Raw genomic sequence first — 16,756 nt, forward strand, 5'->3', positions numbered from 1 at the left:
ATATTATATATTATATATTTATATATAAAATTACATATATATAAAATTTTCCACATCTGAAAGGCTAACTAGGAAAGCAAAAGCAAAATAATGAGACAGAGATGGCATGTGATTGAATTTGGGATATTATGATATATATCTCTTGCTAAATGTCTAATTCATTCTTGTTTAGAGGAATCTGTTAAATAAAACTTCACGATACACAATCAACATTTATAAATATAAAAATAACTGAATAGATAAAAAATGGGTTCATGTAAATAATACCAACTTGAAAAAATGTACATATAGTATAAAAAGATTTTTTATTTATTAAATTTCTTATTTTTCTGAATCTTTTTCTTCATCAAAATTTTCACTGATTGCGAGACTTAGAGTTTTCTTAAGCAATGGCACAGAAAAACACATCTAGGGCCAAAAAAATGCTACTGGAGGGTTCTGAAAGTTGCTACCTCCTCAAACTTTTTGAGTTCATTCAAAATGTGCAAATGAGCATTGCTTCATATCATTTCTATGATTTTTCTCTATCTTGACACTAGAAAGTGAATTTGTAAGTGTGGTTTTATCTAAAATTGTGATGTCATAAAAAAGTCACATATTGTAGTGTATTCATTTAGCAGACTTGCAGGGGTGGGGGAGTCACTATGCCAACAAAAAAAAAAATTAAGAAGAAATAAAAAGAGCCATTTGTCTGGAAAAAAATATGTAACTTTTCAAGAGCCATTATTGAGAAAAGTAAACAGGAAAGTGGTGGGGGGGTGGCACGGGTAGATCCTGCTTATTGCTGATGAATTGGATGCGGTTTGGAGTAGGGAGTATGAAGGTAACAGTGACCTGAGGGCAATTTTTAGTTTGTTGTCCTGAAAAAATAGATGAATGGTGGTGCCATTAACTGAGAAGGATGAAAATAGGGAAGAAGCAGATTGGGTTGGGGGCATGCGGGGAATAATTAAGAGCTTAGTTTTGAACATATTCATTTTGATATCTCTATGAGACATCCCAATGGAGATGATAGATAGGCAATTGCATTTATAGTTTTAGTGCTAAAAGATTTTCTCTAAAAAAGTTTTGGTCTTGAGATCTAAATAGCACATTCATTCTTTGGGCACCCAATAATTCCTAGCATAACACAATGTACTTAGTTGGAGCTCAAAATTATTTATGGAGTTTAGTTGAATTGTGTGGAAACCACTCAAAAGTGAATAATCAATTTTAAAATCCACAATTGTATTATGTGTTATTGTCAAGGCCGATTTTTAAAATAAGATATTCTGCCTATTCTTTGGCATCTCATAAATACTCCCTCTCATCAAATGAGCTTTCCTACCAGATCAGAGAAGATAGAAACCACTAAGCATGTATTCACTCAACTTCCTCTCTCACTTCATCTTATCTATATCTATACTCATTAAAGTGCTCTTCCTTGTAAGGTTAATTTATCTACTTGAACTAGTGATTACACCCATCTGACTGAGAGTCCTCTGAGATCTTGTTATGCTCCTGAATATGTTTTTTTTCCTTTTTATTCCTTTTCTCCTCCCCTTCCCTTCAACATTCATATTGCACCCCCTTTTTAGCTACTGCCTATGTCATGCTTTATAAAAAGTGTATTTTGCATATTCTAGCCTCAATTCCTTACTTCCTTTAACATCTCATTCCAAGACTTGAAATTCACTAATGCTTTTGATTCTTTATTATACAGTTGAGAAAGGATACAGTCTCTTATCAGGAAAGACAAATAGACCTTTAATCTTTTAAAAATAAGCTCAACTCCAATAATTTCTCGGAATTCATTTGACAGATATATTTTCAAACGCACAGAATTACATTAAAACCTTCACTCTATTAGAAAACAATTAAAAATATCCTTGACACTTTTAATAAGAGACTGATAACATTATGATATAGCCACACAATGGGATACCATAGAGCTATAAAAATATGAGAATTAGACAGTTTTTTATTTTTATTATGGAAATATTTCCAAGGTGTTACTAAATGGAAAAAAAAAGCAAAGTAGGCATGTGTAGTGTGTTTCCATTAATATAATTAAGAAGGATATATACATACACACTTATGTGCCTACAGAAAGTGTAAAAGGTTTAAGAAATAACTATAAAAATAGTCTATTCGGTTAAGGTGGAGATGAATGGGGTAATACAAATAGGAATATGAGAAAGATTTTCTTTAAAATTTTTATATTTAGGTTTTATTTTGAACCATCTTGCTGTATCACCTATTCTCAAATGAAAAATAAACAAAACATACATATAAAAACAACTCTCATAAAAATGAAAAAAAATTTGTAACAACAGCCAATATAAAAACCTTGCTGCACCTGGAGAGGTAAGATGGTGCCTGGTCTTACAGGAATACATCCCTTCACTGACAGCAACCATTTCTGTAAACCACCCTGAATGTCACCAAGAGTGAGGTGTATGGGAGGAGAAAATAAATCCTGATGCTAGATAGTCCATTGAGATGCAAAATATGAACATCAAATTAGATATTTCCTCTGCTCAACAAGCCTGTTGTTACTTGTAATTCCTAGTCATAATCTGTTCAGCTGGTCCATTTTATTAGGCTCTCAAACTACCTTTTTGGTCTTACCTCTTACCATTATACTTCTAGCTAACAAAACTTGACCACTCACTTTTCCTTGGAAATATTCTGACATGGCTCCATGTTTTTGTGCTTTGACACATTCGCTTCCTGTCCCTTGGAATTTTTCTCATGTCTCCAGTCCTAGCTTTCTCTGAAAACTACCACAAATGTTTTCTCCAAAATGGTCCTGCCTTTTTTGCTAGGATATGATCAAACAATACAACACCAGCAAAATTATCTATAGTTTATTGCCTGACAAATAACAAGAATACAAAAATGTTAGATGAATGTCTGAACCTTCTTAAGAGATTCCTTATATCTTTTGTAAGGTATGTGACAAATTTTATTTGCATCATAATTATTAATATAATAATCATACTAGATTATACTCTTTAGAAGACAAGTATTGTGGGGAAGGGATTCAGACATGGAATAGCTGGTGAAAAATAGTTTTTAATTCAGTTTAATTGGAATACTTTTTTCCTTCAAACCTACTCTTAAACTGACACTGTGTTTCTTTCTAATTATAGAGTTTGGACAATTTGAGTAAGAAAAGCTTTTAAATGTGACTCTATGTGTCTGGGTAGGAGAGTTTGGTGGCTTTTCCCTATAAGCAATGAAGTCTCTTTTCTTCTGGGGAAAGCATTTTAGGTTCTGGTGTGGGCAGACCCCTCTTTTCAGCAAAGAGTTCTTGTATTACAGGTGCAGACAGCTCCTCAATGCATGAGTGAGCTTGTGACCTTAGCCTGGTCACTCAGGGTGTCTGTGCCTCAGAGTCATGATCAGCTCAGCTGCGGTCACATGACCCAATTCAGTCCAATCACATCTCAACCTGAGACCTTTGCTTGGGTCATAGAGGAAAGGCATTCATTCTTCTGCAACAGAGTTTCTGCAAGGGTCAGATGTCAACCTATAGCTTTCTTGTCAACTCATTGTGAGCCTCTGCCAGAAACTGCTTATAGCACAGGGTAAAAAAAAAAGAAGAGCTAAATAATAAAGAAAACATGACCTAATCCTGATAACTATGTGTGATTTCCTGGATCCAACCATGCCTGACTTTGCTTTCGTTGGATTTTTTAAATTATGCCAATCATTACTTATGTCTATTGCTTAGGCTAATTTTAACTCATTTCAATCATTTCAAACAAAATAATTTGTCTACTATAAACTGAAATTTAGAATACTTATAAGTAAATTTTAAAGTCTAGCTATATAACATTTATTTTGCAGTGCAAAAAAATATGCTTCTGGTACCCAAAGATTTAAATTTAAGATAATAAATGATTTTTAAAATACATATATAAAGCAAGTGATTATGTTAAATATTTTCTAATTGTTTAAGTGCAATATTATGTTAAAATTATCTGAAAACAGTGCAATTAATTTTTATCTACTACAAGAAAGGTGCATGTTTCTTCAGGAATATCTAGAACAATGGACACATCTCTTTGATGAACCCTTCATATAAGACACTCTCAGAAACTCTGTGTTTAAATACCACAAGCAGAACCAGTGGGTAACAAAACACTCTTTCCATCCCAAAATATCCCCCTGAAATATTTTCCATGGCATAAGTCCCCTCAATTAAAACTGAAGTCCTCAACATTTAGCTGTTCCTTTGAATCCTGTCTGCTGAGACACCTTATTAAAATTCTACTATGAGTATGAGGGGAGGCCTGGTTAAGAAGTTAAAAGATACAAAGCTCTGTGGCTTTCTGTGAGCATGGATTCTTTTTAACAGATGCTCTAAGAGCTGATAAATAGTGTAAGCTTAAAGGACAAGGGGAGTGGGGTGGAAGGAGCAACATGGGTACCAAAGCTGGAGAGCTCTAAATTAAGAACAGAGTAGGCGGCTCCAGAACAGAACATTCAAAAAGAAGAAGAGGAGGAATATCGATGAAAAAAAGTCTCCTTTCTGAATATTGCTGAAGGCTGGCCCCAAGTGGAAAAGCATAATGCTCTTTTAATAAAACCAGCTTTCAAATGATTCTCAAAATGAGACCCTCAGCATTGTTTTTATTTCACCAAAAATTTTTTATTTACATAAAATGTATTAAGGTATAGTAACCTGTAGTAACTTAGTTTTAATTGCTTCTTTTAAGACTTGGTCTGTGCATTCAAGAGAAATACATTACTTATTTTTACAAACAATTCTGAGAGTATCTTAGTTTACATGTCTATCAGCTCTACTTGTTACTATACTAAACTATATTTAATAAATTCTTAATTTTACATATACTCCATAAAATATTTCTATTTTAATTTAACATTTTCTATAAGAAACAATCATTTAAAAAAGAGTTTGGTTTTTCAAAATATTAAATAGTTTATAAAACTATACTGGACCTTCTTTCAGTGCCAAATGCTTATGTAGATGTTTTTTCTTTCTAATATGTAAGTACTACATATGTTTATTCATGTGATGTTCTTTTATAATAAAATGAAATAAAATAGCAACATATCAACCCAAACTATCTGAATTATACAGCTTTTATAGATGCAGAGGTTCAGAACCACAATATACAGCTTTTATAGATGCAGAGGTTCAGTCTTATGAAGACTGATTTAAATAATGTTATCCATTGTGAGGAAATGCAACAAATTAAAAAGCTAATCAGTATATCAAAGCAAATAAATATTACCAGGGTCTTCTTACATTCTAACAATAAAAAATGTATTGAACACCAAGTCCTAATCTTTATTTTTTTGTGATCATTTTAAGTCAAGTAGCTAGCTTTTGTATTGACAACTGAAAAGGTCTTAAAATGGAGTGTACTAGTATGCCTAATAATTTCCTGCTAAATTGACCACATCTAAACACATTTATATGTGTCTTTCAATAGAAGAAAATAAAAGAAAATTGTTGCCACTTATCAACCCTGCAACCATTTTTTAATAACACAAAAAAATAGATGTTGTGGGGCCATCACTCCCCCCATCCAAAAGCACAATAAAAGTAATATTAAGGAAGAGTGGATCATATCTGGAGCTTTTATTAAAATTCTTTCAAAAATCTACAGTTGGATTTATTTTAGGTATTCGTCTCCAAGATTAGCAATACTTTTATATTTTCTGTACATATGTTACAGCACACAAAGACATTCTATAAAAGCAAGAAGTCAATATAAAAGAAAAGTTCTTGTCAGTTTATGATTAACAAAACCCTTTCATTTCTAAGTTTATTATTTTGGAAAATCTCAAAGAAAGAAAATTACATAACTACATAAATAACAAAAGTGTATGTCTAATTTGCCTCTTTTCCCAGAAGTAACCTTGGGCGAAGTCAGCTATGACTTCTCTTTTACACTAGCATTTTGTTTATGAAATAAAAACTTGCCCTCGTTTCACCCTATATCTTAAATAAAATTTAGGAAAAATATATTCAAATGTCATGATAAAGAGCTTTGTTTTGCATTTTTAAACTTTCCTGGTTTTTAATAGCTATTTAATAAACTACACATTTGATAAGCTACCCCTTTATAAGGGTTTCTAATGCTAACTTTAATAAACACTTTACAGTGGGTATTTTTCACATTGCAATTCAGATGTTATTTCTTATTGTTACAAATTGCCTGTTTTTCTTTCATTCTCTGGACCTTCAATAGTACACATTCTTATAAAACAAAAGTTAAAGATGCAAAGTTCCACATTTTCTCTAGCAGTTTATTTTTAAAAGCACTTTCAGACTAACACTATACCTTATTTTGTCTTTACTATTTTAGTATAAAATTTTATCAAATGATCCTAGTAAAGGACTTCAGCATTTGACAGCTACAAATATATATATAAAAAAATATTGTTTCCTACGCCAAAGAAAACAAAGTTATGTTTCAATCACAGGTGAAAACATCACATTTTTGTAGAAACGTTTACGTGTTCACACCAAAGCGTAGGCTACTCTGTCAAACGTTTTCAAGTTTAAATTTCATGTTCAATATTAAGTTAAAACTCACCTTTTCTCAGGGATGACTTGTTACTGAAACTGCCATCAACTTCTAACTGTTAATGACTCTTTCAACAAAAACGGAAAACAGTAAAGTCACATGTCGTAAGATTAGGCCTATGTTGGATGCTGCTTAATTTCAGTACTGAAGAAAAAAAAAAGGAGGGGGTGGGGGTGAGCACAAAAACTTTTAAATTAAACCACTTCCTGCATAGATACTGTTAACCACACACATCACAGCATTACTCGATTTGAAGAAATTGCCTTGTATAGGCAACGATATTACTATTTTTTAATGTGATTTTCAATTTTCAAACATTATGCATTTATATATGTTTCATCAATTCAGGTTTCATGGGGAAAGTGTGTGGTAAACATTTAGTGGGGGAGGAGCAAGCCTCGAGCACTGAGGAAACTTCCCCTTTTTCCGCCTTCTAACAAGGGCTGAAAACCGAAGTCTCTGCTATCCTCTGTGGGCTTGAACATGCTCACATGCCATCAGGAGGCTCTGCCCACTGACTTGGGAGGCCAAGACACTACCTCCAATTCACAGGCGTGGTGCTTCTGTCTCATTCATGGATGGACCCACAAAGAGGTGCTCCAGTTAATAAGTTCATGGGGTCTCGGACAGGTTGCATGAGAACTTCAGAGAACAGGCCCAGGGATGTGCTGCCATCTGGGGGAAAAGAGGGTGCTGGTCTAGCACATGCTGTGACATTTGCTCTGGCTGGGGCTCCCACATTGATGTGTCCTCTCTGGCAGTTTTCTAAGCAGTTCTGAAATCTGCCAAGGAGCTTTTGATTCTAAATGTTTCTTTGTGTGGCCTGACTTATGAAAAAAAAATAATAATCCAAAGGACATCATTTTTGGCATACTGCTGTGTACTCATCTATGTTCACCTTCAACCAATCCAAGACATATTTTTTTGGGGGGGGGTCCTCAACAATAATTATAGGATGTTCATCTTTATTGAACCATGGAGTTCAAGAAGTAAACTCGTAGATATCCAGGCTTGGCTGGTTTTGTGAGATTTGCATGATAGTCACAAAAGGAAAAGCTTCTCTTCTCTTCCAAATATGTGAGAAAGTTAAATCACAATCTCTTATCATACAAACCGATTAGACTAGAATTTGTTTATAGCTCTCAGTGGTGTGTAATCTTTGGCACACATAAGACAATCTTTAAAAATATATTTGGCATATATGGCCCACGTTAAGGATGCTATTTCCCTGCAAGTTAATCTAATTTCTCTGACAGGACTCTCCTTTCCAAAATTGTATTTCAGATTGACCCTAGAACTCAGTCAATTGTCATCCCAGGATGCTGCTTTTTAAGTGGTCAGAGTTCTGAAGGTTTGTACTCAATGTTTCTCTAACACTGAGAAGGAAGTGGAAAGAACAGGATATTGAAAGTGAGGAAAGCTGAATCCAGGCCTCAGTTCTGACACTGCAATTTATTTAACCTCAACCGAGTTACTTAAGTTCTCTGAGATTCAGGTTATTTATCCATATCTTGGAACATACCAATAAAAAAAAATCTATCTCCCATAATAATATCATTGGTTCCCAAACTTGAGAGTTTCCCCTGGTAAATCTGAAACTGGACCCACATGCACGAAGGAGAAGGAGCCTTGGAAGAAAGGAGCAGGCCACTCCGGATTGGCAAGTGGCGATTTTAATTAGGGTGAGAACTTACATACCAGGCTTGTCTTAGGCGCCAAAAGACCAATAGATCTCCACACCCGGCAGCTAGGACATTAAAAGTTTATGTAGAAACCTTACCTGGGTTCAGTCACATATGCTGTCCAGATGGTCTCAACAACACTTTGGTCTCTCAAGGTTGCGTCCTTGAAAATGCCTCCCACTGTGGCTACAGTGGGCGGAATGTACCTTCTAAGGACCGGGAAGGCGGTGAGGAGCCTCTGATTGCCCTGTCTAGCTCCCCTGTCGACTGGTTAACTGGCGGTCATGACCTCTTGATGAACTCCTCTAACACTTTATCACTTGTGATCGGCTATTACAATTTTTATGTCCCTCTCTTTTGTAATGTGCCCTGAGAGGTCAGCAAGGGGGTTTATTAGCATGGAGGTGGCTCATTTGGAGGCTATCTGGCTGCATTGGAGGCAGCTATGGCAGCAAAAAATATAGGCACATGCAAGAGAAAACATAGATTAAGATAATAATTTTTAAAATCAGTAATAATTTATTTCACCAAGAGCCCCTTGATGCGAACCACTAATTTATTTTGTCCCCTAGGTTGGAAGTCAGATCACGCAAGACATTCCCTTGTGTTTTCATGGGATTTAATTAACACAAGGCATTAGCAGACTCATCAGTTATGAACATATACAACTTTTTTGGACAATGACACAGGTGTCTCCTTACAAGGCAGTAATAATGCGCAAGTCCATCTTATTTTGGAGGACAGCTTTTCTCATTAGAGACATTTCAGTGTTCAGTAAGGACAAGCTTTGCCAGCTATCATGTAAGTCTTGTTGGGGTGAATTTATTAAGGGCTTCTATATGTGCTATAACATTGTCCAGGCCAATGGAGGGGACAAAGGCAGTGGGCAAATGATTCCACCAGTGGAAAACAGATTGTGCCCATGGTCTTCAGGAGAGGGAGGCTGGCAATTTTTGTTTCCTTGGGGTAGATTCTCTCCTGTATCCAGGGGAAATCTGGGTGTAGTGACCCAACTCTCACAGTGGAAACCATAGCCAAAAATTTGTGCCAACAATTATTGGGTCCCATTTGGGGCTACCCAATAAATATTTAAGTGGCACAGCCAGTCAGTATCAAACCAGTTGTTATCCTTTAATGTGACAGAATGACTAGTGATATCCAGTGATCTCCAGTCTATATCCCTGGTGTAATTGAATTGGTTTTGCTGAGTGATATATCTATTCCCAACATAGTGGTGCTCAGGTGCTCAAATGTCCATAACTCAGGGTAAGGCACATAAAGCTGTCCCTAATCTGAGCATTACCACCCATGACTCTGATGATGCTATTTTTAGGACACTTCCAGAAAGCAGTTTGATGGGCTTCCTGTGTAGTTTGACAGAAAAAGAATTCCCATGCTTAGTGTTATTGACAGTATATACCATAGGTCAGAATTCTGGATCAATATTAGTAATATCAGATAAATTGAGTGTAGTAATACTAGCTTGTTCTTCCTTATTATACCTTTTAGGGCCTTTTAATTTTCCTCCCCAGAGTAGTGCTACCCACCATGGCAATCCTAATGAGCTAGAGAGGGCAGCTATCCGTGTATCCAACAGTTGGATAATTCCTTTGTTGGACATATGAATGGGTCCACTTTAGAATTTCCGTCATGTGCCTATGCTGTGACTGGACACCATAGGACCAGCAGAAGCCAAAGGTCAAAAAGACATTTAGTGTGGACTTCTATGGGAAGGTCTTCCCCTTCTATAAGACTTTTACTTGTGGCATGATCCATAGATGTTAATGTGGCTACAGCCATAGGGGGTTGACATTTAGGCCCGGACAGGCAACACCGGCAGGCATGAGGACATGGACTGGGGTCAGGATATGCCCACCCAGGACCCTCACCTTCTCCCCACTTTCAATGATGTGCCTCATTCTAGTGCATTTTTATGTCTGGCTGGTGGCAGGAGAACGGGATCCCAGTAGACATTGTGTAGTTCCTCCTCACCCAGGAGTATGATTTAGCATATCCATCTTGATGGGATGCCCCATTGTAAGTTCCTATAGAAAATGCCTTTCCCAGGTATGATAGGGCTTTGTGTTCTCAGTAGCATAGCGTGCTGATCCATGGTGAGAGCTGTGGAAATGGCTGTCTGTCTTCTATGATTTCCATACCTTTATGGTGTTGTGTGTCTTGGCAGGGGTTCTAGTCTGGCATATGGTGTAACAAGCCCTATTGGTTGATAATCAAATGTATTAAAGCCTAGGATAGTACTTTAGTTCTCCCAGCCAAGGTGATTTTACCTGTTAGTAATTTAATCTGTAACTTTATTAAAATTTTTTTTCAATTAGAATTGATATACAATATTACATTAATTTCAGATGTACCACATAGTGATTACTTAGACATGTATATAACTTATGAAGTGATCACCATGATGAATCTAGTCCCCATATGACACCATACACAGTTATTACAACATTATTGACTATATTTCCTATGCTATAGTTTATATCCCCATGACTATTTTTAAGTACCAACTTATACTCCTTAATCCCTTCCCTTTTCATCCATACCCCCAGCCCCCTCCCATCTACCAACCATCAAAGTGTTCCCTGTATCTATTAGTTTGTTTCTGTTTTGTTGTTTGTTTATTTTGTTTTCTTAGATTCCACATGTAAGTGAAATTATTTGGTATTTGTCTTTGTCTGACAAATACTTAGCATAATACCCTCTAGGTTCATCCATGTTGTTGCAGATGGCAAGATTTCATTTTTTTATGGCTGAGTAATATTCTATTATATACTAAGTCAGACAATTGTGTTCATGAACTCATTCTAGAAAAAGTGCTACATACCTCATTGTTGAATATCACTATAGTCACCTTTGAAGTACTCCCCATGAGAAGCTTTGCACTAAGGCCAGTGCCTAGTCCTCCCTTCAAAGCAATTTTGGAACTCTTTTTCTGGAATGGCCATCAAAGCTGTCATTGTATTACCCTTGATGCCCTAAATGTCATCAAAATGTCTTCCTTTCAATATTTCCTTTATCTTTGGGTAAAGAAAAAAGTCATTGGGGGCCAGATGAGGTGAGGAGGGAGGGTGTTCAATACAGTTATTTATTTACTGGCTAAAAACTCACAGACAATGCCGAGTGAGCTGGAGCATTGTCGTGATGCAAAAGCCATAAATTATTGCCCAAAAGTTCAAGTTGTTTTTGTCTAACTTTTTCATATAGCCTTTTCAGCACTTCCAAATAGTAAACTTGGTTAACTATTTGTCCAGTTGGTACAAATTCATAGTGAGTTTGATATCAAAAAGGGTTAGCAGCATCATTTTGACTCTTGATTTGGACTGACAGGACGTTTTTGGTCATGGAGAATCGGCTGACTTCCATTGTGCATTTTGATGCTATGTTTCAGGGTCATATTGGTACACACATGTTTCACCACCAGTGATAACATGGCCCAAAACATTGTCTTGCCTCTCCAAAAGGTCTTGGCAAACTTTGATTCTCCTTTGCTTTTGTTCATCAGTGAGCTCCTTCAGGACCATTTTTGCACATCCCTCTCTCATGCCAACATTTTCAGTTAAGATTTTCCCAACTGTTTCTCTATCAATGTTTACTTGGTCGGCTATGTTTCTCACAGTCAGCTGACAATTTTGATGCACAATTAGATGAATTTTTGCAATGTTTTCATCAGTTCTGCTCATTACTGGCACCCTGACCACTCTTCATCAGTGATGCGTTCTCTCCCCTCAGAAAAGCATTGAATCCATTTGTACACTGCCAGTTTCTTGATGACATTATCTCCATAAACACATGTCCCTGATTTCACTTCCACTCTTGCCAAGTTTAACAAGAAATTTAATGTTTGTTTGTTGCTCTAATTCAATTTCAGACATTCTTGTGATGGCACACAAAAACACACAACAATAATGAAAGCCACTCTGGAAGACACCACCACACGTTGGCATGAACACAGCTGAGACACTGACATACTAAGGTTATGAAACCTTACCGAGCTGTTTGTACAGTGCTGCTGATGTAAGTGCATGGTGATAAGTTCAATAACTTAATTGTCTGATTTCATTTACATCTGGAAAAAGAAAAGTTTAAGGACTAAGCCCAGTGGTCAATTCAAAGATCAGGAGAGAGGGGAAAAAGAAAGCAAATGAGACTTAAAAAGAGCAGCCAGGAAGGAAGGAGGAAAAAACAGGTGCATTTGGTGTCCTAAAAACCAAGTGAAAATATTATTCAAAGATGAGAGATTTATAAATTGTCAAACGCTGCTAATAGCTCAAGTAAAATGAAAGCGGCAAAAATTACCTTTAGATATAGCAACATGTAGTTCATTTTAACCTTGATAAAATCAGTTTTTGTGAGATATGGATGAGAAAATATTATTTTAATATATTGAAGATAGCAGGTACAGGTAGTTTTTAGGAGTTTTACTCTACAGGAAAGAATAGAAGTAGAAGAAATAGTGTGGCTTCATGAGGGATAGAGTCAGAGGGTTTTGTATTAGTTCTTTGTTTGTTTTTAGATGGGAAAATAGCAGCATGTATGTATGCCATTGGGGGGATGAGCCTACAGAAGGAAAACTGATGATGCCATATAGAAAGTGTTGAATGCTGCCCTCAAGCAGAGGAGTGAGAAGAGGATTTCGGGCACAGGTAGCATTACTGGCCTTGACCTTGGCTAGAAGCATGGGTAGCTTGTTCATTGTAATAGGAATGAAACCAGAGCATTTAAACAAGGCGCAAATATGCAGGTAATGCAGTGTTCGAGTTGGTGACAGTGCTCTTCTGATTGCAACACATTGTCAGTAAAGTAGGAAGAAAGAAATAAAACCTAGAATGAGGAAAAGTGGGGCAGAGAGTTAAAGGTTTTAGGAGCGAGAAGAGAATGTGAAAGTCTAAAAACTGTCAGGGTTCTGCAGTAGAGGGCAGACATATCTCCATACCCCACATTTTTGACAGGAGTATCATATCCACCTGTTTCAAATTATATCCCTGAACTTGGACAAGGAACATTTCAGAGACATTCATAATTGCTAGAAGAGCTATCCTGAGGACCAGGGAAACAACTGCAAATCCTGTATACTCATAGTTTTAAGGGCTGAAAGTTAGATGTAGAATTGATGGGCAAAGGGCAATGGAAATTTAACTTCTCACCAAAGGAAGTGGTTGAAGACAAGACCAGATTTATATTATTTATAAGATGAGAAATAAAACAAATGTGACATTGCTTGCCACCAAGTGTTATACTGTTATAAAAAAAAAATTGGTTGCACTCCCTCTCTCTATTACTCGTCATTCAACAAATATATATGAGGCATTTACTTTTTTCTAGACACAGCACCAAGTTCCAAGGATATAATTTCTCAGAAATTTTTAATGTCACTGGCAGGAGTGAAACAGATAATAAACAAATAGGAATGTAAAACACATTAATAAAAATAAGTCTAGAGTAGCAAGTGCTATGAAGAAAGTAAGGCAAGATCAGCAACTAGTAAGTATACATGCTTCTTCCAAGAAATATGTTAGAGATGTAGTGCCTTGAGGAGGAAAGGTGATGCATGGTTTTGTTTTTCAGATGAGAAAATAATAGCCTGGTTCTATGCTGATTGGAATGATATAGTAAAGAGAAAAAGTTTGATGTAACACATAAAAGGGATGCCTGCTAAATCAATAACCTTCAGCAGATGAAAGGAGAGATATTGGCCTTGGCATGAAGTCGTAGGTAGTTCATAGAAACAGGAGACCAATGAAAGTGTTGAGATAAAGGTGGATGGGTATGGAGTTTTCAGTGGTGACATTTCTGACAAGTTAACTTGATGCAAGACATCAAAGAAGTCCAGGAGGAGGCCTGTGTGTATTTAGAGAACAGTGATCCAGGCAGCAGGCAGAGTAAATGCAAAGTTAGAGCATACTTGATAGTTTGAAGAACAGAAAAGAGACATGTGTGCTTCTACAAAGCGGGCATGAGGGTGAGATTATAGAGGGCACTGGATGCCAAGAACAAGTTTTGTGCAAGTCACTGTACCAGGTAGTGAGAATTTAGAGATAAAATTCTTAACTTCCTGTCTGTCCCTTTACCACTATCAAGGCACTGTCATCACATCTTGACCTATTCTTTTCATGTACATGTTTGTATTTGGTCATAGGAATAAGGGCTGCCTTCCTTCATTGACTTAAATGGCAACAAAAAGAAGTGTCAAGGCCCCTGATTCAGGAATTTACTTCTGGAGCCTCAAGCTTATGGATGTCTGTACTTAGCCAGGTCCTAGGAACATAGACCTTACCTCCTGGCCTCCTCTATTTTGGTGGCCCCTTGAGTATATTGTTTTAATGAGACAGGAAGAAAGGAAGCACAGCTACTTATATAACACTGTAGATCATCCCATAGGAGTATGTGCATTCTGTAATGAAAGACTTCCTGTTCTAGCAGCATTGTTAACTGAGCTAATATGCATCTGCCATATCACTACAAATGCTTAAAAATGCAAGAAAAAAAACTATGAACTGAAAATATTACATAAAATAGCTAACCCTCCAGAAAAAAATTAAACTCACTAAAAGACAGGATTAAAAAGGAAATCTGAACCTAAAGGAGTAACCTTTAAGTCTGCTGTGATGGTAGATTGAGGAGTCAGTGATTGTCATGCTCATTGAGGAAATGAAGAGATGGCACTGGACTTGCTCAAAGTCAGAAATTAGGACTGATGGCTGCTACAAGATAAGATTATGACCACCACAAAAGAGGAACTAAAGTTGATAAAAACAAGAAAGCTTATCAACAGTAGGATTCTATGTAGGGAAACAAAAACGCCTTTTGTGAGAAATTAAAAACTGATTCATGTTGAGGATCCATGTGCATAATATCTTCTTTGATACTGGAAACTCCAAGTCTACAAATTCATGTAAAACTGCACTTGGACCAGTGAAACCAGGTACCTTTGCATGAAACAAATGCAAAACTATGTAACAAACACTTCCTCAACCCAGAGTGCATGGAAATCCAACTATTTCCAACATATTCCTTCCTGTGCTTAAGATGCTTTCACAGTGAAAAATAATTCTGCGTATCAAGAAATGATCAACCATGTGCAAAAGTCAGCATAAAAAAAAAGGACAAATGGATTCCTCAGAATTTGAAATTCTAGAAAGTCTTTTAAAAATAAGGATATTTTAACTGAATACAAGGATTAGAAATAAGATACCATTAGTAAAACCAGAGCTTCATAGAAAGTGAGTGGCATATTTTTTATAAGAATCAAATATAAATTTTTAAAAATACATAACAAAGACTTATAGTATGTTCTTGATTAACAGAGATTTTTCTAGCAGTAGATAGAATTGTACCTCTTCTAATTGTACCTTAGTGAGTATACCTATATTGGGTCATGAATTAAAACAGAAGTCCTGTATTATAAGGACTTCTAACTGAAATATTCTATCATTATATGATTTTCATTGACAAATATCTAAGCATATTATTATAAATCAAGTGTTGTATAATTCACACAATTCTTTTCCAAATGTAACTCTCACAGATTATGCTTGACCAAACAATGGATATTCTTGAGTTTTTAATGAAACAACATAACCTAAAAAATAATTTACTTCAAATAAATTTGTCATTTTTGAAATGTGATGGATCATTTGTATTATCATAGATAGCATGTACTTCATTTTTCTATATACAAAATAAGCAATACAATGAATTAGTGAAGTTATAATTTCTGTTATTTTTCCCTTTCTTTCCTTTTTTGTAGAAATGAACTAGAAACTATAGATTATTTCTATGTAAGAACTTCTTATGGAAAAAAAACATTGTGTCTTATGTAATATATAATCAATTTGTATTTCGTATCTTTAGAATTGAAATAACTTTAAAATGTATTTCTACTTTCCAATGAGTAGATAACAAATACTGAAAATGTTAATAACATTGTAGGTGGTAAAGTTTTTCTTTTAATTCTAAAAGTAATGAAGATATAAAATTTCTAGCAATTCTAATTTATCAGTTTATGTCAATTGTGTTGTAATAAATATCAATTAACCAGAACTCAGCCAAAATTTGTAGTTTTTCACTTTCCTTTTCTCAAGTAAATTTGGTACTAAGACAAAAAATACATAGATTAAAAATTCAAAAGATAGGGCCAGCCGAGTGGCACATAGTTTAAGAGCTGGCTTGGGACACCAGAGGGCCCCGGTTTGGATCCCACATATGGGGGGCCAGTGACACTACCCTCTACAGCTAAGATGCTGAACAACAGCTCAACCTGGAACTGGGCTGCTGTGAGTTGCCAGCGACAGCGTAGGCTGCAGCCCCTGCTACAATGGGTTGCCATGCACTACTGTGTGTAGCCAGCAGCCGCCGTGAGAGGCCATCCAGAAGCCAGCGACTTCTCCGCCGGGAAGAGCGCAGTGATGGTAGGTACCAACTTGGGCCAGTGAAGCAACGTCCTCCACAACTAGACTGAAGAACAAAACGACAGCAACTTGTCTGTTCCCCTTCCCCCAATTCCCCAGC

General features: G+C 36.1%; 1 protein-coding gene across 2 annotated transcripts in view; it reads right to left on the reverse strand.

Annotated features, from left to right (window-relative positions):
* ARHGAP15 (Rho GTPase activating protein 15) overlaps positions 1–6,694 on the reverse strand; it is a 652,765-nt gene extending 646,071 nt beyond the window's left edge. The window contains exon 1 of one of the 2 annotated variants that reach the window (XM_019625987.1): positions 6,558–6,694. The gene's annotated coding sequence lies outside the window, so the exon portion shown is untranslated. The remainder of the gene's footprint in view (positions 1–6,557) is intronic. The other variant, XM_019625988.1, reaches the window with a different exon arrangement.
* Positions 6,695–16,756: the final 10,062 nt, after the last annotated feature.

The sequence above is a fragment of the Hipposideros armiger genome, unplaced genomic scaffold (genome assembly GCF_001890085.2).
Source record: "Hipposideros armiger isolate ML-2016 unplaced genomic scaffold, ASM189008v1 scaffold_649, whole genome shotgun sequence".
NCBI lineage: Eukaryota > Metazoa > Chordata > Mammalia > Chiroptera > Hipposideridae > Hipposideros > Hipposideros armiger.